General features: G+C 40.2%; 2 protein-coding genes across 6 annotated transcripts in view; one reads left to right on the top strand and one right to left on the bottom strand.

Moving 5' to 3' along the window:
• SAMD3 (sterile alpha motif domain containing 3) overlaps window positions 1–7,848 on the bottom strand; it is a 73,061-nt gene extending 65,213 nt beyond the window's left edge. For 2 of the 4 annotated variants that reach the window (XM_074537824.1, XM_074537827.1), the window contains exon 1: window positions 7,713–7,847. The gene's annotated coding sequence lies outside the window, so the exon portion shown is untranslated. Of the gene's footprint in view, window positions 1–7,712 lie in introns of all 4 variants that reach the window. The other 2 variants (XM_074537826.1, XM_074537823.1) reach the window with 2 other exon arrangements.
• Window positions 7,849–8,279: 431 nt separating this feature from the next.
• Window positions 8,280–25,605, top strand: part of TMEM200A (transmembrane protein 200A) — a 55,906-nt gene continuing 38,580 nt past the window's right edge. For both annotated transcript variants that reach the window (XM_074537829.1, XM_074537828.1), the window contains exon 1: window positions 8,280–8,419. The gene's annotated coding sequence lies outside the window, so the exon portion shown is untranslated. The remainder of the gene's footprint in view (window positions 8,420–25,605) is intronic.

Below are 25,605 nucleotides of genomic sequence, written 5' to 3'. Positions count from 1 at the left end.
ATATTTCTCAGGAAGGAGGGAAATATGTATTTTTTCAAACAGTAATTATAATATTTTTTGTATGTATGTATTAATAATCCACTATTTATAAGCACAAGCTCCATGCCAGAAAAAAAACACCCAAAATATTTTCTAAGGTGATAGGAAAAAATGTAAGTTATTGCAACAGATTATCATGCACATGTGGATGGGGCATATGACTACAGAAATAGCTCTCATGCAGACCCAAACGAAAAAGGCATGAGGTCACTCTGTCTTCTTTCCTTCAGGGCTTAAAACAATTCTCCGCTGTTTCAGAACACCTCCTGAGGAGGATAAGCAGAGTATCTGAAGACCTTACTGCTGGGCTAAACTACACTCAGAAAACTACAAAACAGTAAGTTTTACCAAATACTCATATTTTAGAAAAACTCTAATAAGAATTAAGACTCTAATCTTATTATTTTTATAGCGCAAAACCCCCAAATCATCACTGAGTCAGTTTAGCAGAAAAGTCAGAACACTGTCCAAACCCACGGGATTTTCAGTTGTTTAAACATGTTTATTCATGTTTAAAGTTAAGTACATCTTGAAATGTTTATTTTATGGTGTCTGCATCTTGAGGAGGCTCAAGCCACACTTCATTAAGGGAAATATTTTGGGTACTGAATTTAAAGGAATTCATGTCAGCAAAAATTGAATATTCCCTTAATTCTACTGCATTTACTTTTAGTTTTACTCTCTTCCCTCAGTTTGTCAGACAACACTGCTCCCTGAGTCCATAGTCTAGTGTCTAACACTACTGAAATGTAAAAAGCAAAACCAGAGCAATCCTTCTTCTCCAAAAATCTAACTGAGCATTTAAGCAGTAAACTGTCTGTCCCTGCTGAAATTTTCTCCAGATTAAAAAAAAACAAGTGGAAGTGGTGGACTAGCGAGAAAAAAAAAAATTACAGGGACTAATATTTTACACAGGGTAAAGTCCTTGAAATAACAAGCAACATAGACTACAGAATTGTGTTTTGTTGGAACCAAAATGTTAGATTGGACATAAATACCATTTTCATAATTATCCTCATAGGAAATGTAAATTTCCTGGTGTTATTAAGCAGTCTGCTTTAATTGCCATATTTGGTTGTCTTTGTTAAAGAATTATTCAGCATTTGTCTCTCAGAAATAAGCATGAAAAGTATCAGGACAACAACCTACCATTTCTTTTTCATAAAGCTTGGAAATGATGACTGATATTTTATAGTACATTTCCAAGAAGATCTGATGGTTTTGTGCACCTTCTCAGACTTTCAAAATAAAACTTCTGTCTAGATTCTCAATGGGACTCATTTTTTTGGGAGACTTGCATAATCATGTCACACAGGAAGACACAACAGAAAGGACCCTCATGCTTTCTTAACAAAGCTGTTGTTCAGTTCCAGTTTCTATTTTGTCTAGAAGCAATAATATTTAAGGAACTGCACTGGCAGCAGTTGTAGGTAATTATTTACACATTTTACATAATAAGACTGAATTTATTTACATAGATATGGCTTTTTCTTTATGTATGTGACAGGAATAATTGATCATTAAATGATGCATTTTGGAAGGGATATATGTTTTCAAATGAGTCATCCATTCACCTCTCCTGGTGCTTCATAGTTTTCTCCACCCCAACAATAGTGAGAAAAATTTGGGATGGCATGGAATGGAATGAAAACTGAACTCACTATCACCACAACTGAAATGATCACAAATAATTACTATATGATGTATAAAACTTCAGTGACACCATTCAAAACTGTGAAGCAAGTATACTTTCTCCATTACTACTATTTTCATTCAGAAGAGCAACAATACTTTTCTCAGAGATGGTCCTGCTTCACCTGCTTCTAACTTCCTCTAAGTCCCCAGTGGGATTTTATCTGGAGATAGTATGACTGATGCACATGACAGCACTTGGATGGGAAGTTTCTTATGAAATTAGTAAGTTAAGTCACACAGTATGTTGCTTTTTGTTAACTTCCCAGAAAGACATGATGAAAAGATGGCAATCCTGTAAGCCATCTTCTATTTTGCTAGCACTATTTCTGGCATTTCAAATGCACAGAAAATCCTTATGCCAACAAAGGAATACTCTACCGGCTGTCCCAGCATCCCACCTTCTTGCCTTGACTGGAATGCTCAAACAGAAGAACTGTGTTTTTTGATTCAGTATAAAGAAAACTTACATGCAGGGAAGAAACAGTGTCTGCTTCAAACAATTCAGTAATCTGAGAAAATACTATATTTTCTGTATATTTTTTCTTTAAAAAACTATTCCACTAGTACTTTATTTATCAAGTGCTTCTGATATGATGGACATAAAAGCTGTATGCTACTTTCTAACTTTCTTTCAAGATAGTGCTGCTATTTAAGGATGCGAACTACAGAAAGTCTTCCAGACCCAGGTCAATCTTAAGCTACATGGACTTTAATAATAAAGAAAGAATATCTTTTTTGAAAGAAAAACCAAAACAACAAACTCACTATCCTATTCATTAGAGTTCCACTTCACAGGTATTTTACTTCCTTTATTCTCTGTATAGTTCAGAGCCTGTTCACTTACATGTGCATAATAAATAATGGTTCTATTTCTGTGATTTGTATTAGACGCCAACACTGTGCATTCTAACATACCTAGGTATTTGAAATTTGTATTTCAAAACAAAATAAAATTTTGTTACGTAGAACATGTTTAAGAAAATCCGATTTCTTAAACCACTTCAAGACAGATTAAAACCTACTGAATTCAAGTACTTGTTTAATACTTCAGCTGTTAATAAGAGAATAGATATTCCAGAAATTTCCTTTTGTATACAAAAAGGCATATACTCTCAATGCTAGAGAAGCATTTCTCATGGAGAAAACCTTGCGCTTCTACTTAAAGAAATTACCAACATGATTTCCAAGGCTTTATTTTATATATATATAGGCTTTCATCATACTTGGAGTGCTAACTTTCTATCCTTTTTTAAAAAGTTAGACTGTTGGAAAGTATGAAAGGATTAAGTTAAATCAGCATTTTAAGTGCTGTTGACAGCTCACAAATCATTTCAAAGCAGACATTTCTGTCTGTATTCTCACTAGTTTCAGAAACTGGCTGAGGTAAAGCACAAGCCAATAAATGGCAAATTACATAGTATTGCATGCTGTGTAGCTATTGTTAAGATAAATAGTGACACATGCCAAGATTGTCTGTATGATTCTGACATTTTCTTGGCCCCATGTTTCTTGGCTTTCCTTGCTGTTAACAAATATCTGCACCATACTTCTGCTAAACAGGATCTCACTGATTTCCCTCGGTGGCATACAGCTGCAAAGGGACGAGATGCTCTCTGCCCCGAAAAGCTTCCAGCTGAGTAAAGACAGTGTGTAACAGACAAGTACCAGGAACTGAACTGCTCGGCTTGAGAATCAGTGGCATCAGCATTGCAGCAGCTGAGTTGTTTTCAGGATTTTTCTAGGTAATAGAAAATGAGTCTCACACTGGTGTTACACAGACACCAGTGACGTAGCTCTGCTAGTATTGATGATGAACTCCTGGTAGGCCTAGTGGCACCAGAGTTAAAAAAAAATAAATTAATTATCTATTAACCATCTTGTTGTTTGGTAATAGACACTGGCCTAAGGGGCAAGGAGCTAACCTGTCAGTATAGCATGTACAAGCCAGTATATAGCATGTATATGATGTATATGTACACGATAAGTAAAAGCAGTAAGGACGCCTCTTTTAGACTTCTCATGGTGAGGAAAAGTGGGTTTTGTTTGAAGAGAGACAGTGGGATTATTCAGATCATTTATGACTGAATTTTGGTTACTAGCTTGTATGTCCTGAGTACATGGAGCTGGCTTGGTATTTAATACTTAAGAAATTGTTTGTTTCAGGCTTTGATTGCTTAAGCATTTTCTCATGTACAGATTAAAGAATTTGGATTTTGTACTTTTAGAGGCAGAAGTTCAGTCATTAAGGCAGAGTTCTCTTTGCAGTTATTATTTATTGACTAACAAATAATGTATTACCACAAATAAATTGACACTCATTCACTGATTATAAAGACCATATTCTTGTCAATTACACTAAAAAGTTGAGTATGAACAAATCTATTAGAAAAATGATGATTTGAAGATTTATGTCTTAGTAAGAATTAAAGAGATATGAGATGTAGACTATCTTTTCACATATAATATGGAAGAAAAGGTATGTAAGATAACAGTATCACAGTACAACCCACAGTAAGTCTTAGCAAAAATAAAATCTTATGGTGTCATTTATTCTCACTATAGTGGTCTGGACATGACCACAGCTCTTTACCTCTAGTGAGGATCCTTTCAATCTTCAGTTTCTTTCATGTTCCCAATTCAGGATTCAGGATATTTCACACAGGACAGTCAAGTGTCACAATTTCTTGCAAAATTTAAAGTAGAAATGGATCTGGATCTTAGAAAAATATTCTCTCCCAAGCTAAAAAATGCCACCTTTCTCTTTAATTGGATTAAATTTATGGAAGACACACAGTTTAATCCACCCACTGCCTTGCTTATTACAGTAAATTAATGGGTTTTCATAGCATGAACCAAAAGGTGTAGGTTGGAAGGGAAATTAGTACAATACTGTTGACATCCCAAATTTAAAATAAAAATATTCCATGCCTTTCAAAGGGAGAATCTCACTCATAAGGCTAAAATTACTGATTCTTGCTGTAATCCCAGAAGTTACCACTTTCATAATTAATGTACTAAAATGTTTGTTTTACTGACTGCTAGCAATATCAGTGTTGACATTTAATGCCTGAAATATTGGTCTTAACATTGTTTGACTCTCCAGAGATGTGCTGAGATGTGGAGAGCCTTAGAGCCTTATTCTCTCCTTTCCTTTCTACTGCAAATCAGGTGCAAATTCTTTAAATCAATAGCTTTAAGGTCAGTATAAAACTGTTGTATTTAGGAGAAGGAGCAGATACTACCCATCTTTAAGAATGCACTGGTAGAATTTTAGAAGGCTCCAGGCAACACAGGCAAGTAGCAAATCTGAACTTCATCTGCTTGCAAAACACATCTTCCAAATGTCTGTCACTAGGGTGGGCAGCTCTTGTACTATAATCCACAGAATCTCCCACAAAATATGTTGCTCACGCTAATATAAATTATCACATTTTTCTACATATAACTTATGGATCATGTAAAAACCCAGCAATTATGTGGTTCACTGTCAGTGAGTTTTGCAAATTCAGCAAAAGCAAGGGGACATTTACCCTAGAGATGCTTCTTACCTAGTAACAGTACTGAAATTAGTCCTCCAACCTATTCCTTCTGCCCCCAAAAACCACATTCTGTCACTTGCACTGTTTGAGACAGTGCCCATCCATAAATTATCTGAGGATTTATGAGGATAGTTTCTTCATTGCAACTAGTATGAGGCTAGCTGTTGGGAACTGTGCTGTTGATAAAATGGGGATGCATTAATTACTGCCAAGCAGTGCTTATCTAAGACCCAAGGCCTTTTCTGCTTCTCACTCCAATCCACCAGTGAGGAGCTTGGGGGTGCACAAGGAGTTGGGAGGGGACTGGATAGCTGGAGTAGCTGACCCCAGCTGATCACATGGATATTCCATAGCATATGGAATCATGCTCAGCATATAGGGCTGGAGGAAAGGGAAAGAGGATGCCATTTGTCTTTCCAAGTCACTGCTATGTGTGATGGAGCCCTGCACTCCTGGAGATGGCTGAACACCTGCCTGCCCATGGGAAGTGGAGAATGAATTCCTTGTTTTGCTAAGCTTGCATAGGTGGCTTTTGCTTTACCTATTAAGTGTCTTTATTTCAGCCCATGAGTTTCCTCACTTTTGCTTTTCTGATTCTCTCTGCCATCCCACCAAGGGAGAACAAGTGAGTGGTTGTGTTGCCACAGTTGGTTTAGTTGCCAGCTGGGGTTAAACCACACCAAGAAGAAAGGTACAGTGATACTCAACCAAGTCCACTGTTGCAGGGAAAAAAAAGGTCAGTAGTAAGAACTGAACAATATTTTTGCCTTTTAGATTTAAAAGCTCTGGGCCTTCCAGAGACAGTACAAGAGCAGTGGTGAAACCAGCAGTGGTTCATGTCACATTCCTGGTCAACATTTCATCATCTACTGACAGCACAGGAGTGTAAAGTTTCCCTATGTATTCCATACTGACATTTTCCATAAATTCCAAAGAAAATTCTGAATTTTTTTACTAGTAGAAATATTACATCTACTTGGGATTTGGTGGACATCCTTTCATCCACTGCCTCTGTGATACACAGCTGGGTCTTTCAAAATTTGAGATCTCTGAAATACACAACTGCCTGCAGACCTGTCTTCTTAGTAGTTGACGTGAAATACACTACATCACACACAAACCAAATTACAGATCCAGCAATAGTTGAATGAACAGAGAGAAATCTGACACCTGAAAGTGATTCTTCACTTGTTGTAAGGAAACATGCCAAACACCTGAAATGCAATGTTTCAAACTTCGGAGGAATAGTACCCCTCTCTTAGCTAGTCTGGAATAGCTGGTGTGTGTGTTTCCTTGCTACAATAAGGAAATGGAGGATGTACTTAATGCAGAAATCACTGCAGCCACCAGGATTATAATCTTTATAAAGCATACACTGAGAATAGACAACATACTGTACAACCACAAAGCAACTGTAGTCACTTATAATTGGAAGTATTATTTCAGGATGGATGGCAGTTCCTACGTGTTTTCCTCAAGGAAAACACTTCCTGATAAAAAATTAGATATGATTGCACCAAGTTTCTGTATTTTTCTTTTCTTGGAAGATGCATTAGGTAGAATTCTGGTAAATTGAATAAAAGGAAACAGCAACACTTAAGTCCAATCAACTTTAAAAAAATGAAATAAAACCTGCTATCAATGCAAACCAAGTGCAGAGTTGTTTTTACTTTCCCTCCCAAAAGACATGTTTGACTTATAAATGTGGAGCTCCCGGGCAGGCTGGAGTCCTTTCTGCTCCCAAGCGCATCTGCTGGATTACCTCACCCGACTGGAAGGTGCGAGCACCAGGTAGATCACCTTTGCAGTCCCTGGCTGTACACGAGGGGTGGGCGGGCGGCACCAAAAGAAACTCCCCAAAATAAGCGTAAAAATGAAAAGCTGAATCATAAAATGTAATTGCACCCGAGGTAAAGAGCCCCCACACTGCGGTGAATCACTCTGCGCTCCCACGGTTTCCGTCCGGCTCTCACACGGGGTCAGGGAAGGCGAGCACCCGGCCCCACACTCAGAGGGTCCCCGCTGCGCCCTGCACCCTCAGGACAGACGGACCCCGCCGGGAAAGGCCAATTCCCGCCCCAGACGACGCCGTGACCGGCACCGCCACGCTCCCCTCCCGCGCCACCGCCCCCGGTGACTCCTCCCTCCTCCCTCACGGCCGCGGCCTCGGAGCCCGGCGGGGCGGAACCGGGCGCGCTACAAATCCGCCGCTCCGGCGGGGCTGCGGGCAGAGTAGCGCGGGAGGTCCCGCAGAGGAGGCGCTCCGGCCGGCTGGCCTCGGCAGGAGCGGGGCGCGGCTGCCTGCGCTCTCCCTCGGGGAGCCGGCAAACTTCCCCGGGGACGGGTGGGAGAGAAGGAACCGCGTCCCGGTCCAGCGGCTCAGTCCGCCCCTTTCCCCGGCTGCCGTCCCGTCCCAGCGCTGCCTGCGGCCAGACTTGCCTAGCGTCCGCGGGGCTGGTCCCGGATGCCTCCCATCGCCGCGACCGGCGGGCGGGCTGCCCACCTCCGCCTCGTCCCGTGGGGAGCGGAGGGAAACCAGGGGGCCGTTTCCATAGAGATGGGGCCGGAGTGAAACTTTGCTGCGGGCGGCAGGCGAGGGCCGAGCCCCGGCGGCGCTGAGCGGAGCGGTCGGGGCCGGCTGAGAGCGGGGTCCGTCCCCTTCCACCTCCCCCGCAGCGCCGCCGGGGGTGAGCGCCGCCCGGGCACCCTGCAGAGGAGCCGGGAAAGTTTTGCTCCGCGGAGCCGCCACCCGCCCACCCCCCCCTGGGCGGCTGCTTGGCGGCCGTTCCCCCGCGGCGGCTCCCGCGGAGCGCTGCTATGGCACCCGCCCGTCGCCGCGGGGCGAGCAGGGGGAGGCCGCCTCCGGCTGGCCCTGCGCTGGCGGCGGGGGGGTGCGCAGCCCCCGGGCGGCGGGCGTCCTCCTCCGGCCGGCAGTGACCGCCCCGGCCCCGCTCCTGCCTGCTGGCCATGCCTGCCCCCGCCCGCCTCTCGCCGAGCACGGTGCCGGGGAAGGGCGAGGGGAGCCGCCCTGTCACTCCCTGAGCCAGCCGCCGCCTCACCGGAGAAGCCCCGTGTCTGACGGGCACGGCGCAGCTCCGCTGCTCGCTGCGCCGGGAGGGCTGCGGGCACCTCGCACCTCCCCACAGGTAAGCGGCGAGGCGAGGGGGGTGTGAGTCTGGTCGGGGTCTAGTCCTCGTCTCCGAACTTCAGCCCGCCCGCAGCCGTCACCTCTGCTCGGAGTGCAGGGGCTGCGCCCTGCGCCTTCCTGCCGGCGGTGCGGGGGGACGCGCCACTGCCCTGGGCGGCGAGGGGCAGAGGGAGCGGCAGCGGTGGGTGGTTTGGTGGGTTTTTCCCTGCCAGAAATGGACTTTCTGCCTCCCGAACGGAGCGGGCTGGCGTGCCGGCGGCCGCCGCGCTCCGCGCAGCTGCTACACACCCTCTTTTGTCTGAGCTGGGTCCGAAATACTTTAGTGCTGCCGTCGCCTGCCCCGCCGGTCTGGTTCCCGGCTCGGCACTGCCCCGCCGGGGTCTGCCCTCGGGCTGAGCCCCCCGTGCCGCTCCCCATTGCCAACCCGGAGAGTTGCCCCATTGCCTTTATTTTCACGGGAGCTGGGCTTTCCTTAACCTTTGTTTGCGGGGAAAATGGTGGTGTGCTGGTTATCTGAAAGGATGAGACAGATGGGGATGACAAGGGGGTTGCCTTATTCCCTTGCGTGCGAATGTAACTCGGTGCTAAATAAATCGTTCAGCGGGTAGACATAATCTTACTGGGGAGGCAGACTTTGAAACAAAAGTGCTGCGAACAGCTCGGGTACATGGCAGATACTCCTAATATCCTACTGACATAAACATTAGTTAGTGTTTGCGCTTGAATTCAATACATGAGCAGCTGTTGCGCCGATCTGGAATTGCAGTAGCTGTATCTACTTGACGCTTAATAGTCTTTTGTACGCAGTAGTTATGAAAAATAATGCGGGTTTTATTGTTCAAAGGCGAAAGTACCCAGACAAAAGTATTCCTTTAGTGTTGCATTCTGTGTAACGTGAACTACAAAATAACCTGTAGCGATGTAGTGGACTTGCACTTCATAATGCTCTTAGGACATGAGGACTATGTTGCTCAATAAAATTCTGTCAGCAAAGGTTTCTCTGGCTTTTCTTGATGCTAGATCAATACACTATCAACTATTCTGTTATTTTTGTCTAAGTAGATGGTGCAGACTATCCATGTGATGGAAAACCAGTGTCCAAATAGGAAGAAGCAGGTTTTTTTTTCCCCCGCCTTCCTTTTAGTAGTTTTGGTGCTGCTTTGTAGAAAGTGTGAAAAACCCCCCAACATTTAAACCAGAAAATGTTATTTCAATTGTATGTAACTGAAGTTCTGTAATGATGAAGCTAAAGGATCATTCAGGTTTGGAATGGTTTAGTGTACTTTTCTTGCCAGGAGATGTACTTCTAGATAAATACTTGTTAGAAGATAATTGTAAGATAATTTTTGGTAATTCAAAACATGAGTTGCAATTAGGTGTTTTGTCCTGAAAACAGAAAAACACACTCATGGATAAAGATATGAGGTACTTAACTAGTAATTTGGGAAGTAAAATCATATATAATTTATATTTTGTTGGCATAGAAACATTTTATTTGTTGCTCCTTGGTTGGATTGCAACAATGATCCAGATGAAAATTGAACTACTGATGCAGTCGTTCAGCACAGTAGAATTATTTTGTTTGATGTACAAAAATGTTTTGCTCAATATAACCTCACTGGAATTCATTTTTATTGAAGCTTTGTAATCAGATTATAAAAAGTGGGCTGTTGGAATCTAATCCTGTGAAGTATGGACTAAGCAAGCCCTGCTTTGACAAAGCACTGAAAAGTTTACTCATTCTCAAGCAGGTAGGCAGTTCCAGCTTCATCCCTAGTGATCACCCAAGGTCTGAGTTTGTTGCATGTGGCAGCAGTGGGTCCTGGTAACTTCAGTGAAACTCTTCATTATCCTAACTGCACTGCAGGACCTTCCCTGGACCAAGCCCTCTCTATGTGTTCTGCCTCTACTTCCCTGAATGCTGGATCTGCAACACAAAATACCTGTGCTGTGTGCAGGTGCTCACCTCAGCCACATCTCATGGGTTGTTTATTCTCTGTTGGCTATCATTTCTCAGGGGCAAAAGGGGAAAATACAAAGTGAAAATTGGTTAAGGAGTGAAGTACATCAATGCAACAGCAGGAGGAGACTGCTACTTCTTATGTTTTGTTCAGTAGATTTTAGAAGCCAGAAGTCTGAAATGCTGAAAAATCAGTGAAAACTCCCACTAGAATTACTGAAACCAGACAAAGTTATGATATAAAATGTATTAAACTTGTTGTCATGAATAGTTACTAATTTTTAAAAAATTAACGATAGAATCCCCAGTCTTGTCTGTAATAGTGGTAGAGATCATAGTAGGAGGGGAACTTTGTGTCCTAGCTAGTGATGATGCCTCAGTTTGATTTGGTGCCACTGCTCTTTATAAACAGATCAGTTACTTGTAATCTCCATGTTTGATCTCAGGATACTGGAACAAAGGCAATTGCAAATAATTTTCTAGTTGCAAGACAGGAGAGTTATGTAGGAAGATGTGAAACATAAAGACATAGGTGTCTTATGCCAGTTTAGACATCTTAAGGTGTTTCAGACCTCTGTATGAGGCTAGTAAACAGAGTCTAAGGAGAGCACTTCTGGAAAGGCAGCTGACAACCTCGTAGAATGCTATTGTTTGTATTGCAGGTCCATGGTAAAAGCCTTTAAGAAGAGCAATCTATTTTCAGAAATCTTGTGAAAAATTCTGATGCTGCCTTATGATGGATACGGGAAGAAATCCCTTGCTGTCAGGATTTAGGGAGGTCCATTCTCAGGTGCCCATTTATCAGTAGAATCTTTGTATTGCTTCCTGTGCTTCTGTCTGTCTGAGTAACTCAAAGGTGCTAATAAATAGTTGAGGAGTAAAAAATCCTTTTAGAGGAGTTGCATATGCTCTCCAAGCCTACTAGAAGTAAAGGGAAATTGCAAGTAGTGCTTGAGTTTGTGCTGTAGTTTTAGTTAGCACATTAGTTGTACAACAAAAACACTGTAAGGAAAAGTTTCTGGTTTTCTTCTTTAGTGGGTAAAGGATAAGAACCTACTTACCCAGAGATTGTGTGGGTTAAGTGGACTGTTGACTGCATGGAAGGGTCAAATGCTGACAACATAATTGAATTAAACTACTGAGCAGATGTTTTAAACTGCTGTTGCTCTGCCCACTAGTTTTACTAGCTCCTCAGTGTCCACTGTTTGTGGGATGTGAGAATAAGCACTATTCTAAATTTTCATGCTGAGGCTTCAGTCTAGCTCTAAAGCAAGATGTTACTCTATTCCATCATTACCTAATTCCACATCAGACAATTCAGTATGAGGTGCATATATATATATATATATGTAACTGCTCTTCAAGTAGGTGAATCTTGCCAGAGGGAGCCCAAGTGACCTGATGACAGAACTTAGTACTGAAATACTGATATTATATTGATCTCTTAGTGTAAATGAAATGACATTTTCCTTACTGAACTTTCCTACATGATCAGTGATTTTAAACTACATGATTCATAGATGCCTTTTAAAAATCAAGTTTTTCCTTTTTTGGAACAGCTAGTCAAATGGGATGGATAACCTGTAGTACAGAGCTACGTGAAGCCTTTTATCTGCAGCAGGAGCAGAACATGCTTGTGGTGGTTTTAAAATTATTCTATGTCCAGAAGACTTGAGAAGGAAGGATGTTTATCCTATATCCATTGGTGTTTCTAGTTGGGGAAAGTTATTATTCCTTTTTCTGCATGTTTTAGTACCTAAAAAAGTGTGCCAGCATGGTGCAAAGCCACCTAACCAAAACTAGGCATCTGAGGAGCATTGCAAAGAGATGTAATGATACAGCGGAGATTTTCAGGAAAAACAGACTTGTGGAAAATAAAGCAATAAACTACCTTTTTGTGTATAAAGATTCTGAAAGGTCTTATGGGAAATGTAAATGGTTTTCAGTTTACTATCTTGTCTTACTATATCAACATCTTATCATTTATATACTATTGGAATTATTCCTTCTGTTGGAAGTCTGGCCATTTTCCTCCAATTGAAATAAGTAGAAATGGAGGAGATATTTCTCTAAATTGTCTTCTGATTTTTCCTCATTAAGCTGAATGATGAAGCTCACTGAATCAGGAAAAACAAGATTTTGTCACTTTAATGGAGAATGCTTGAGATACACTCAATAATAATCTCAAGAGATATAAAATATAGCATAGGTAACTTTTCATAGGAACTAAGGACGAAGAAGCAAAGAGGGCAAATCGCTTTTTATATGAATTTGTTTTTTCTAATTGCTGTTTCACAGATACAGTTGGGCTGAGCATCCCTGTGTTGTGGTTTTAAAACTCATTGATGAAAAGTGGTGAAATTTGAGTCACTTGAAACTACATTCATGCTGACTGTGAAATGGGAAGGACATTTTTGACAAAGCATTGGTACAGTTGGATGCTAATAGCCTACCATTTCTGACAATTGGTTAGTTTCACTAAATTCTTTAAGTAGTAGAGGTTTGAGCTTTGATACCTATAAATCTGTAGCATTAGCTCAGAGAGTGAATGTGATATCAAACCAAGTTTTTTGGAGCTTTTCAATAGTAGTCATACTTTTTTTTCTAATAAGGGGAAAATTCCAAAAGTAATTTTCTGTTGATTTAAACTACCATAAAAGCACATTAATTAGAAGCCTGTTATAAATGTCACTTAGATTGTTGAATCTGGTGTCAGTGGTCACAGTAATAAAGAGTTTTTTCACATTCTCCATCTGCATGTGTCTGAATAAATCACTCTGCTTCTCTGTAATCAGTTGCACATTGTTGAAGAATGTGTTTCTATCTAGTTAATTTTATCACTTCCATTTTGTTATGTATTAAATGAGGGAAAAGTGCTATTATATGTCCATCCATCTGGTGTAAAATTGTTGCTCAAAATCCTGACGTTTTCTTTCCTTTGGGTAATTCAAAGTAACAAAGGCATATCATATTTTTTGTGACATACGTGTGAGATGTGCAACTTTATTCCTTCATAAGGAGGGATGGAAGCAGCCTTGTGTGTTGGGACAGCATTTCACTGCAGCAAACAAGCCTTCCCAAGGGCTGTTCCTTGGATCACACAGGGTGTACGTAACAGCTGCTCTAGCTGCTGTCTTTTGCATGATCTTGTGCTAGACAGACTTGGTGCCTAAGGTGTGAGGCAGCCCTCTGCTTGGAAAAAGGGACACACTCTGCAAATGTGCTTTCTTGACATGGATGTCGTGGTGGGATCAACAGAATAAACCTGATACAGCTTGAGATTTGGCAGAGGTCTGCTTCATGCTATTAATTATTGTGTATTTAACAGTTGGCCTGTTTCACCTGAGGTGTGACTTATTTTTGTAGAAAGAAGTTAGATGACAGAAAACAGACCAAAAAAACCCAAAGCTAACCCAAGGAAGAAAGCAGGAGCAGGAGAATGGAAGCAGGAGCAAAGAGCAAAACACAAAATGGAAATAGTGAAGATAGGAAAAATATGAAGGAAGACAAAGGATGAGATACAGTAAATTTCTAAAGAGAAATTAAGCCACATCCAATGTTATAAATGGAAAGAAACTCAAATAATGGAGATTAGAATAAAAGTAAGAATAAAAAATGTGGTGGTATTTCTTTTTTGGAGCATCTCATGGAAAATCAGACTGGAAAATGGAGAAATTCTTGTCTCACTGAGATGCATTTTAAATGAACTGTCTTTGTTGTGTAGTAGGTAAACTGTTCTGCAGAAATGATGTTAAACACTTCTTCCAGAAGATACGCTGTAAGTAAATCAGTTCAGACATAAGAAAGGAAAGGGAGCTAAGAAGGATAGTTTGCTTACAAAGATAGAAACTGCATTTTAAAGTACTTGAAAGTTAGGTGAAGTGTTGTTTTCATTTTCAAGCAGACTAATACTCTAAACTCCAAAGTTACCACCATGTTAATCTAGGTAATTTGTCATTATCTCTCAGAAGACCAGTGACCACAATAAGCACAATGAGAACATCCTTCAAATGCTGGATAATTAACTGGTATTTATTGTGAATACTTAGCTACCCTACTTGCACAGATTTTCCTTTTTGATATGTTTTGGCTGTATCTGTGTCAAGAAACTAATTAAACCAAGACATGTTTTGAGGTCAGCAACAGTTGTCTGGCTCAATGTGGGTGTTAAACTGTCTTTCAGATGGTCATATCCAAATTAACTGTTTAGAAAGCGCTCCTGGACTGAACCAGTGCCTGAGAGTGTGCTAGCTGACCTTGACCACAAATGTCCCTGGCATCCTTGTGGTAGTGTGAAAGAGAGATGGTAGGTCCCTGAGGCCGTGCCTAGGGACACCAGCCAGTACTGAGCACGAGATCCACTACTTGACAGAATGTTTTTCCATCTCAGCCGGAACTATCTTACTACAATGATCCTAATGTACACAGATTTTAAATAGAAGTAGTGTGCTGAAAGCTATATTTGGAAGACGCTGTCTGCTTTAATTATGTTAAAAGAAATCCGATGTCACTTTGCTATCACACTAGTAACTTCAGTAATATGGAGAATGGAATTTGGAACACTGCTTGGATACGCAGAATTTGTGGACATAGTGGAACAACATACTGGGACACCAAGAGGGTGGCCACCTTGTGGCAAGGAAGGCCAACAGAATCTTGGGATGCATTAGGAAGAGCACTGCCAGCAGGACAAGGGCGGCCACAAGGGGGAATGAAACTAGGATGATTGTGAAGTACGTGAATGAGGCTAGTTGGCCAATGATGACGGATGGGTGTTCTACTGGCTGGCTGCCTACTCAGGTTACAATGAGGACGTTAGCAGCTCCTCAGCTCTGGTGAGGCCTAGTGGGGAGTTCTGAGCTCCTCAGTACGGGAGAGTCATGGAGCCCCTGGAGCATGTCCAGCTGTGAGGATGGCTGGGGGAATGGAGCATCTCTCTCTTGAAAAAAGGCTGAGGGGGCTGGGCCTGTTCAGCCTTGAGAAGAGGTGACTGGGAGGGGTCCTCATCAATGTGTATGAATATCTGAAGAGTGGTGCCAAGAGGATGGAACCAGGCTCTGCTTGGTGCTGCAAACTGCTAGAATGAGAGGCAGTGGACAGAACCTGATGCACAGGAAGTTCCAGCTGAATACGAGAAAGAATTTCTTTACTGTGTGCTGGAGTGGATTGCCCAGAGAGGGTGTGGAGTCTCCCTCACTAGAGATACTGAAGAACTGTCTGGACACGATCCTATGCCATGTTCTCCTGCTTGAGAAAGGAGGTTGTACCAGATGACCTGCTGTTGTGGTCACTTCCAGCTTGACAATACTGTGACCATACTCCCAAATGGATTACAAGAGATTGCCAAACAAGCACAAAACTTACAAAATAAACATCTTGCTGACAGTTTCATAATGTCACGTTTATTTACCTGGTAATAATAGTCTGTATAAAATTGGCTAGCAGACATTAATAATAAACATCTAGAAGCCTAACATACTCTTCTTGGAAAGTCCTGTCTTGCCTATTAATACAGTTTATAGACTTTAGAGCAGTAGAATCACTTTGCATTAATTCAGTGCCAAAGTGCTTTCCTCAAACCCTTCCTATGACCCCTACAAAGTATTTGCTTTGCTCTTTGCCAGGAAGACATTTCTTCTCAAATTACTTTGCAGACGCCTATTCTGAATTTATTGCCATTCTTTTGCTAATTCAATATTGTTCTCCTAGGACGTGGCCTCATTAACTGGTGCCCACGGTGGAATATCTGCATACATTCCTGGAACATAGTTCAATAGACTATATTATATTAGAGAGACACGGGTCCAATCCAAGCCTGCAACCAGTATGCATACCAATTAAGTTACACTCAGAAGCGTTTACTGATTAAGGACAAGCAATGCTGTGTTTTGCAGAGTGCCAGTTTGTAATTTTTTTATTGTTATACTGGCTGTACAGTTGAAATGGTAATGAAAAGAGGTTATCGCTGAGACCATAGTTCTTTTTTATTTAAGTTCTTAATCTTGTGAACTTTTAAATTCAGGTAGATTGGTGATTGGTTGGTTGGTTTTAACCTGTGAAATTCGGAGATTATGACTAGATGGCATTACATATTCCTATTCATAATTCCTATAAAAAATGTACTATTATCAGAGAATCAGATTTAGTCTATGAGAGGCTGGGCCCAGATGAAGCAGAATAGCTTTCTGGTAATGTTTTGTTGTGCAGCTTTTGTAGCATGCTGTGTGATTATAGCTTAGTAAAAAATTCTCCACTGAGAGAGTTGTCATGCATTGTAAAAGGCTGCCAGGGGAAGTGGTTGAGTCACCATTCCTGGAGGTACTTGAAAAGCATGTTAATGTGTCATGCAGAAACGTGGTCTAGTGGTGGACTTGGAAATCAGCACTAAGGTAATGGTTGGACTCACAATCTCTGCGATCTTCTCCAGTCTAAATGATTCTATGACTTCATGACATGTGACCTTCGTAGCTTTTCCTACTTTCTCCAAAGAATTTTGGGAGTATCTAATCTTTGCTTTTACAACCATTTTTATCAGTGTGCATGTTACCAAGTATTTACCTCATTTTAAGGAAGGCAAACTCCAAAGGAAGAACGTGGAGCTGAAAGTAGTCTGTGTGAGCTTTAGTCTCTGCAGTCCTTCCTTCCAGAGTTTAGATCTGGACTCAGGAAAACTCTTTATCTGTTTTATAAAATATTCTAATTGTTACTAGCCAAAGTGTTATTGTGAGTAGGATTTGTCGTCTTAGTTTTCAGGTTTGTGCTTAGGAGGTAATTTTCAGCTGAGAATATTGAGTGCTTGGGAAATGGTCTAACACATTGCTTAAAACTCCTTAAAAAGCCAAGATCAGCATCACCCTCAGGTTAAATATGGCTTTGTTAAACCTTGTGACTGAAGAGATGAGCTTCAGAATTCAATTTTGAGCTTTTTTCCTAATGCAGTTATTCTCACAGTTGAAGAAGCATTTACTGGGGAAATGAGGAGGAAAAAGAAGAAGGAAAATACAAAAGGTCTGCTACAGCAGACTATGAATTCAGATGGGGAAAGTGAGAGAGTCTGGTTAAACCAGTCTGAAATTCAGAAGGCCCCTGGAGAGGGTGCTGATGTTATGGAAATTTGGATTGGAAGACTTTTCTGATGACTCATGTGCTCTGAAATTAGTTGAGAATGTTGCCCTTCCAACAGTAAGGCGGTGCTTGGGAATACCCGTATTTCCAAAAGCATATGGCTGAAAGTCTTCTAGAGCTCAGAGGCTTGTGACTTCTCAGGTTAGACCTAAAGCTTGGAGGTCTGAGTAATGTTTATTATGTGGGTTTTTTGATTGCTGTGTATTAGTAGTCTCATTGTTGTGCTTAATCACCTACATTTGATTCAGTTACAGGCATTCAGTAACTGTGTGCTGTAGCAGAAAACTCACACAAACTGGCACAATTTATTATACTTTGGTAAAAAATTGTAGGTAAACAACTGTAGGTGAATTTTATTTCTTTACAATTGCAGGACTGTGAATATAATGGTACTAGGAAGGCAGAATGTAGATAGATGGATAGGTCAGTAGTACAGCAACAAGCACAAACATCAATTATTTTATAGTGACAAGACTATAATTTTTGCAAATAATATACTTAGTCAAGTAGTTTGGAGGCTCTTATTTGAGTGACTGGAAGAAGTGGGTCTTATGTAGTGTGGCTAGAAGTATGTGTGGCATTAACATCATAACACTGCTTTCCTTCATGTCTTTCAGTAAATCCACAAGGAATTATGAGGCCAGGAGTTTGCATTTACCAAGATTGGCAATTTAGAAGAGAAAAAACATGGGAGGAGTAATGCTTAGGTCTTTAACAGTGACAGCAGAGGCTTTGTCAGAGCAGAAGGGCCTTAGAAAGGGGTCTGATCTGTTATGCCTGCTGTTCTCCAGAGGTTTGTAGCTTTAGAACTCATTGCAAACACTCAACTTAAAACTTCTTTTCAACAACTGCATTGCTCTGAAAGATTGTCCTTAGCATGGTCATATATGGTCATATGCATGTTTGTACTGCTTCTTGTCTTCTTTTCACCTTGTTTCTGCCTTTTAGACTGTGATGTACTGTGGCTGATGTGCTGTGGGTAGTGCATGCTGGGATGGTGTTCCAGCCATGCTCCAGCCTACATACGCTGATTCACAATATGGAAGGTAGACGGAGGGTCTCCAGGATCAGGTATTCACAGAGGTTGCTAAGACAAGCATGAGGTTTTCAAGATTTTTTTATCTAGGTCTCGAGGCAGTTTGTTTTTTCAAAAGCTGAGATTTTGAGCACGTAATCACATGGGCCTTGAAGTTAAGGTAGTGGGCAGGTTTCTACAATTCCTGTGCCTAAAATTTCATCTTGATAGGAAATTACCTTCTCAGACAGCACCATCAATGAGAGGATGAGACGGAAAATGTCTACAGATCTTACTGTACACATTTCTTACTGTTTTAGATACTGTGAGGTTTTCCTTAAAAATGGAGGTCAAAACAATAGAAATGGCTGAAAAAGTGTTTAAAATCACTTTCACGTATGTCGCATGTAAAACCATGTGGCTGTGATTTAACAAGCTCATTGTGTGCAAAAGCTAGGGGATGACTGTTGCTGAGCATAACTTGCTTTAAACAGATTTTTCAGAAGGATTATCAGTCATTATGATCAGACTGTAAAAACAGAAAATATGAGCTGCAGCAGAGATCTGTAAAACAGACAGAAAAATGATCCTGGATTCCATCAAAACCCAAAAGATTATACAGCTTCATGTTACAGCTTTGGGAGAATGATAAAGTTGAAGTTGATGAATGGCTTCTGTTAATAATTTTGTATTTAGCTTGTGTTTCAGTTTTCAGGATACTTTATTGTAAAACTTTTTTATTGCTCATTCTTGATATGGATTTTGTTTGTTTTTACAGAGACAGACTGCATATTTATAGTGCAGTAACTCTCAGCATTCTGTCTGGATAGCTCTTGAAGAAGGAGCATGGAAAAAGCATGGCTGTGTAGACAAGATAGTATTGCATTATTTGAATGATTGTCTGAATCTAATATGGCTCTTCTGGCTGATATGACAGTAATTTCTGTTTTCCTCAAGCAAACCTGCCTTTTCCATGTATGAATGTGTATGTATGTGTGGGTGTGTGTATATATATCTATCTATATCTACATATCTATCTATATCTATATCTTGGGAGAAGACTGGGGAATTTCTGCAAGTATTGCTCCTCTCTTCATTAAAAAAAATAAAACCAGGTAGTGGATTTGCTTCATATGGAGCTCTATAGGCCCTATTTTTTTTTGTTTGCTTCAAAGAATAATTGAAGAAGCGCCTTAATGCTGTAGCCCTACTTTATGATGTGAACCCATGCCACTCCTGTATTGTATAGATGTAAACAAGATAACCAGAGTGTGGGAAAACATGTAACAATCTCATGGACATGGTGTTAGGTGTAAGGTGTGTGAAACAGGACTTTAAATCCTTCAGATTTTTTTGTGTCCATGCAATGCTTTCTCCTCTCTTTGTAGTGTAGGAGATCCATCCTATTCTAATTTGCTTCGCATCTCCTCTTTTGCTTTTTCCTACTTCAGAGCAGCAAATGCTTCAGGAATCAAATGGTAATTCAGCTTTGCTTATAACTAAGGTGCATTGGGTGCATATATCTAGGAGCTGCATACTGAACTACTGAATTACTCCTTCAAAGCTAATTTTTAGAGTTGTATAAATTAAACAGGTCAGCAAAGATGCAAGAATTTGGATTCCCTGCTATGGTTATATTTTGCATCAGCATAAATCCTCAATTTTAATGAAAGTTTTAATATATGTCATAAAACTGGTGGAGAGTTAGATATTGCTGATTGAGTATTGGATAATGACAGTCAAAAATGGTCTTTTCCTGCTGTGAGCTCAGGAACACTGTAAAAAGATTGAATTATTCTTGTTTGGTTACTGTTGCTCTGGTAGTGTCTTGAGATCCTGGCTATGTGAAGTCATAGGCAGATTTGTTACGTATTTGAAAAAGGTTAGGATGTCATTCAATATGTTAGGTAGTCTTGAGTCTAGTGCTGGTTCCTACATGGCCCAAAAATGTCAAAAATATCTTCTGTGAATTATGCCTTTATTACACGAGTGAGCCAAAACAGCTCTCAGCAGCTAGAAGTGTTTTAGTTCAAAGCCATGACAATCAATTTTTGCTAATAAGCTGCCATCCTGGGAAACCCCTAAAGCCTTCCAAAATGTGCTTTCTGCAAAGATGACACTCTTGTTTATCTAAGCCATGTTAAGGTGATATTTTTGTGTTGTTATTTTCTTACTGTCCCTGAACAAACGCTTTTATCAGCTGGATTTTAAAATGTCTTTGTTTGAAATTTCTAAATGATATGAGTAACGTGCCTGAAGTAGAATGAACTTTGGAAGTTCAGATATGGAAGGAGAGATTTTTTTTTCATCTAATTTCTTTTATTATAATAGAACATTATGAACCATATGATAGGTTAATTAAGTTAATCAAGATATTAAGAAGATGTGTAGTTTTCTTATTAGTGATATTCAAACTCTTAATGGCAACATAATTGGGAAGATGTCTCTTCTAGTCCAGAAGAAACACTTTCTAGAAAACTTTCAGAAATGCCTTAACACAGGAAAGGAATACTTTCTGTGACCAGTGAATTTCAGGACGTCACATTTTCATTCCCCCCCCAAAAAAGACCATTCATGAAAACCCATATATCTCATTTCAAAAATAGTAGTAAAATTCAGTAACCTTTACATATCTATGTGCTTTAGCAGTTAAGATTGGCATTATAGGAAGGGTTATATAGATGGGTTGAGAACTTGCTTTCTTCCTTAGGATTCTGCAACCCCATTTCCTGGGGTTGGATATGCTAATTTTCTGTGATCTCACTTGCTGCTTTGTATGACATAAGGTTGTGGGAGTAAGAGGTCTATGCCTAATAAAGCTTCTCTCAGAATACACTCTGGTAGCTATTGGCTGCATTTTGGGGAAAAGCTATTAAGTTCTTTCATCTACTCTGCAGTATTCATTGATCCAGAAAAAAACCTTCCTCTGAGGTTCAGATGTGAAAAGAAGCGACTGAGTGTGCACGCTTCCATTGACACACAGTCACTGGGGACTGAACTGCCAGGCTGAGATCTTCATTTTCTCTGCCACAGGTCAGAGTTCCAGCAGCTGCCAAGGCAAATCTGGGCTTGCTGTGAATATTGGTGTTTGTGATTCATTAGGCTTAAAGTGTCTTGTGTGGGAAGGGGTAAGAGCAGCCAGTTGCTAAAGTGGTGTAAAAGCTGTTGCATTCCTGTGCTGGACAGTTTGTACTGCTGCTGTAATTGAAATACCAGTATTCAGAATAGCCTGTAGTGTATTTCTGAGCTGTTCCACACACAGAGTTGTACACCTAAATTTATGCAACAGTATCTACAAATAATGTATTCAGATTGCAGTTGTGACAGGCAAATCTTGTCAATGAGGGGTTTGTTCCTGGCTTTGCCAGAGTTGGTCTGTGACATTGGACAGCTTGTCTGACCCTGCCTTCCCAGAAATGCACAGGAACCTTGTTCCCATGTTATTTTCATCCCTTTGGAGAATATGATCTTTAATGTCTTTTCCTTCAGTTTGCCTGGCTGCAAAATAGAGATATTTCTGTAGGAAGTATGCCATTCTTACACACCCATGAGGATTTTTTGAGACATTTGAATGACAGGTGCTATGCAAAATCAAATCAGTATTACATACCGTGAGTGGAAAGAGCCCTGTGAATGTTGGTACCTGAGCAGAGTCATTAATCCAAAAAGACATCATGCACCAAAATGTATTGGAAATCAAAATATTGAAACTGCAAATAAAATAACAATTGAAATTGGAAACATTTCTAACAGTGAAAAGAAGTATCTTCTAAGAGCCAAGTTGTGTCTATTAAAATCAAGACTATCTTTCTGAAATAAGTAAATCATGGAGGAGTTACAGACTTGATACAGAAATCAAAACTGAATATCCTTGCTTATGTATGCAGAAGAAAATGATCTTTTCTGGCCTAAAATATCCATGCATATACATTTTTTTTTGGCTGAACAGTCAGTCGTAAGTTTGTGGCTAAACAGTGCTTTTCTCTAGAGGGATTTAAATTCCATCAAACATATTATTATGAACTGTTTAATGTAAGCTTGTTATATAGACAAACATAATGGCTCAGCTGTTTACTCTAGGCAGCTCTCTCCAACTGTATGGATAAACACATGTTGAAGATACTGCAGTTCTCCAGCATGCACTTCCTATAAAGTTTATTTTGCACACGTTCAACATAGTGAATGAAACAAATGTCTAAGTAGAAGCAAAATTCTGCAGACACTTCATGCCTCTAATGCATTTTTTTGTGTTTGGCAGAAGTAGGATTAGTGTTGGTAAGCTTGTCAAATAAAATTCAGTACCTCTGGTGATGCCTGAGCTAATATGGCATGGGACATGATGTCTACTGGATGTATGATTCAGATATTTCCATACAGGATGGGATAATTGACACAAACCTTGTAAGTACAGGGGCAGCTGTCATACCATGAGTTGTAAGGAGCAAGGTTTATTGTACAATGTGGCATACAAGCAGTTTGGTAATATTCTTCATCATTTGACTTGAATTGTGTGTCTTATATGACATACATGGCTAAATAATTTCAGCCTTTTCAGAGCTCTTCTCAGTTGAAATAGCAGTCTTTCTTTTGTCTTCCTTTGCAGTTTATAGGAAAATCAATGTGAATTGCATATGTGATCTAACTTTGGAGCTAGTGGTGGAGGTTTTTTTCAGCCTACATTATTCCATAGTTCTGTGGTTTAAGAATACATGATTTTGGTTTATATGCATGTAAGAATGAGTCTGAATGCTTTGGAGCCAGGTAGTTGGACAGGGATAGATGGATGGATGGATGGATAGATGGATGGATGGATGGATGGATGGATAGATAGATAGATAGATAGATAGATAGATAGATAGATGGATAGATAGATGGATAGATAGATAGATAGATGGATGGGTGATGGAGTTTGAGCCATTCTAGATGTGAAGCAGTCTGTAGACACCTTTACTGACTGTGGAGGTGAGGTTCACTGTCTGTCTTAACACTTCTGTGAAGGTTGTGACTTCTGCCCTGTTAAATTGCCTGCCTGAGTTCTTGGTTGTGCATTGGCTCAGCAGTTCATCAGGAAAGCATAAGCCTTACTTCTGGGAATTGAAGAAAAAACAGCTGAAAGTTTGACATTCCTTTTTTTTTTTGTCTTAAAATATCTTGTGTGTGGAATATAATTTTTTTCATTACCAGTGTTGCCTAATATTGCAGGAAGTTAATCAGGACTACCTTTTGAATATATTTTTGACAGATGGAACATTATGTGTGACCTTGGTATTAATTCTGTGACCTGGCTTGACTTCTGACTATCTGGAGACATCTGCCAGTAAGAGGCAATAATTAACTGCTTGTGTTGTTTAGAAAATGGTACTGGTCAGAAGAACAGTTGGTTGCTAGTGCTGGAGCCGTTGTGTGACTAATTGCCAGACTAACTTAGAATGAAATAAATCTGTGATTAAATACTTAAGGATATATTTTATCATCACAGTGTTTAGTGACAGAGCTTTTGGGTGGCAAGGTCCTTTATTTCCATGGATTCTGGGGACAAGTCTGACTGGGAAGACAGGGAGACCACCCTCTCTGCTGTGGGGCTAAATGAGAAGTTTGCCGTGGAGGGGAGGGTGGCACATGCAGGACAGTCAGCAAGGATGCTCTTCCTTTCCCTGGGAATATTGCCCTTTTTGCTGGCTAGCACCTTTGATATCTCCGTTGCTGGAAGGGCACCCAGAAGGAAGGTGTCACTGTAAAACTGCCTTTTCTCTTTCTTTACAGGCAACTCCTGTTGGTTGAGTCTCAGTTACTCTTGTCTACTCTTAAACCTCCAGTGTGAGATTTGGAGATTCTGGCCAAGGAACTGATGAGGCTAGATCATTAGGACATTGTGACATTTGTGTTTTGTTCTTGGTGAGGTGTTGGACTGCCCCACTGGTGGACCTGAAAGAAGGAAGGTTGGACATGCCAATTTTTCCCAAACAGAAATAAAATAGATGACAACATGGTCTAGCTAACTGTGAATGAAATATGATTTTTAAACACACTTAATCCCTCTAGTATGTCATGCAAATGCTATCTCAAATTAAGTGTAAGGAGAGAATCTATATTTTATAAGCAAAATAATGCTTTGGCTGTTTTAACAAAGAAGGTTAAAATTACCAAACACAGTGTTGGTGAAGAAATTGGTTTAACTTGTTTACAGGATAAATAACAAATCGGAAAAGTTTACCCTAGCACCTACTGAGAATGCTATGGAGAATTGCTGTGTTGCTTGTGTATTTGCAAGGTTAGACCAAATTGTGGGTAAGATTTCTCACTTTATTCGCATGTCAAAGCAACCCATGATGTGGTGGTCTCAAAGAATCATTGAGAATTTGATGTTAATTTCAGTGGAACCAGAATTTCATGTGCATAATTTAATAACATAAATATCTTGTTTGTTTCAAAATTCTCATTTGCTAGCCAAAACTCTTGAACTTCAAAAATCCTTTGTGTTTGCTGAGTCTAGAACTAGGCTCAAAAGTCTGATTTTCGTTATGTAATATGAGTAAACTTTGTTATTGCCCAGATTCTTAGCTTAATATGATTGTGCAGTTCTTCCTGACTTACTATTTTTTACAAGAAAAATAATTTATATGAGAAGGATTGATGGAATATTATGCGAAACATTCAGAATTATCCCCATTCTTAAATATGGTATCTTGGTTAATAATGGAGGACTGAGGTGTTAATCTGCAAAATGTGTGTTGCATAAAAAAAGGTTTTGTGATATATTTTTCTTTAAATCGTATTTTGCAATTTTACACAGAATAGATGATTATTCTGTGTGTGTGTATCCTGTTCTTTCATGTTACTGTAGAGCCTGATCAGATCGCAAAACTCATGTCCCAGTTATACCAACAATCAGCCTAGAATTTATATGTATGTAAGAAGTTTCAGATTTTCAAATAAGCAGTTAAAAATATGAATGTCACTGTTGCTATATATTTTCCCTTAATCTCATTTAGCAGTCAAGCTAAATGCAGTCAGTTTTTGGTGAAGTTTTCACAAAAACGTCAGATGCAGTTTCATAAAAGACCTAAGCTATTGAATTCTGGCA

Source organism: Zonotrichia albicollis, chromosome 3 (genome assembly GCF_047830755.1).
Source record: "Zonotrichia albicollis isolate bZonAlb1 chromosome 3, bZonAlb1.hap1, whole genome shotgun sequence".
Lineage (NCBI taxonomy): Eukaryota > Metazoa > Chordata > Aves > Passeriformes > Passerellidae > Zonotrichia > Zonotrichia albicollis.
Note: the sequence above shows the minus strand (reverse complement) of the source record. Positions and strands in the feature narration are given on the sequence as shown.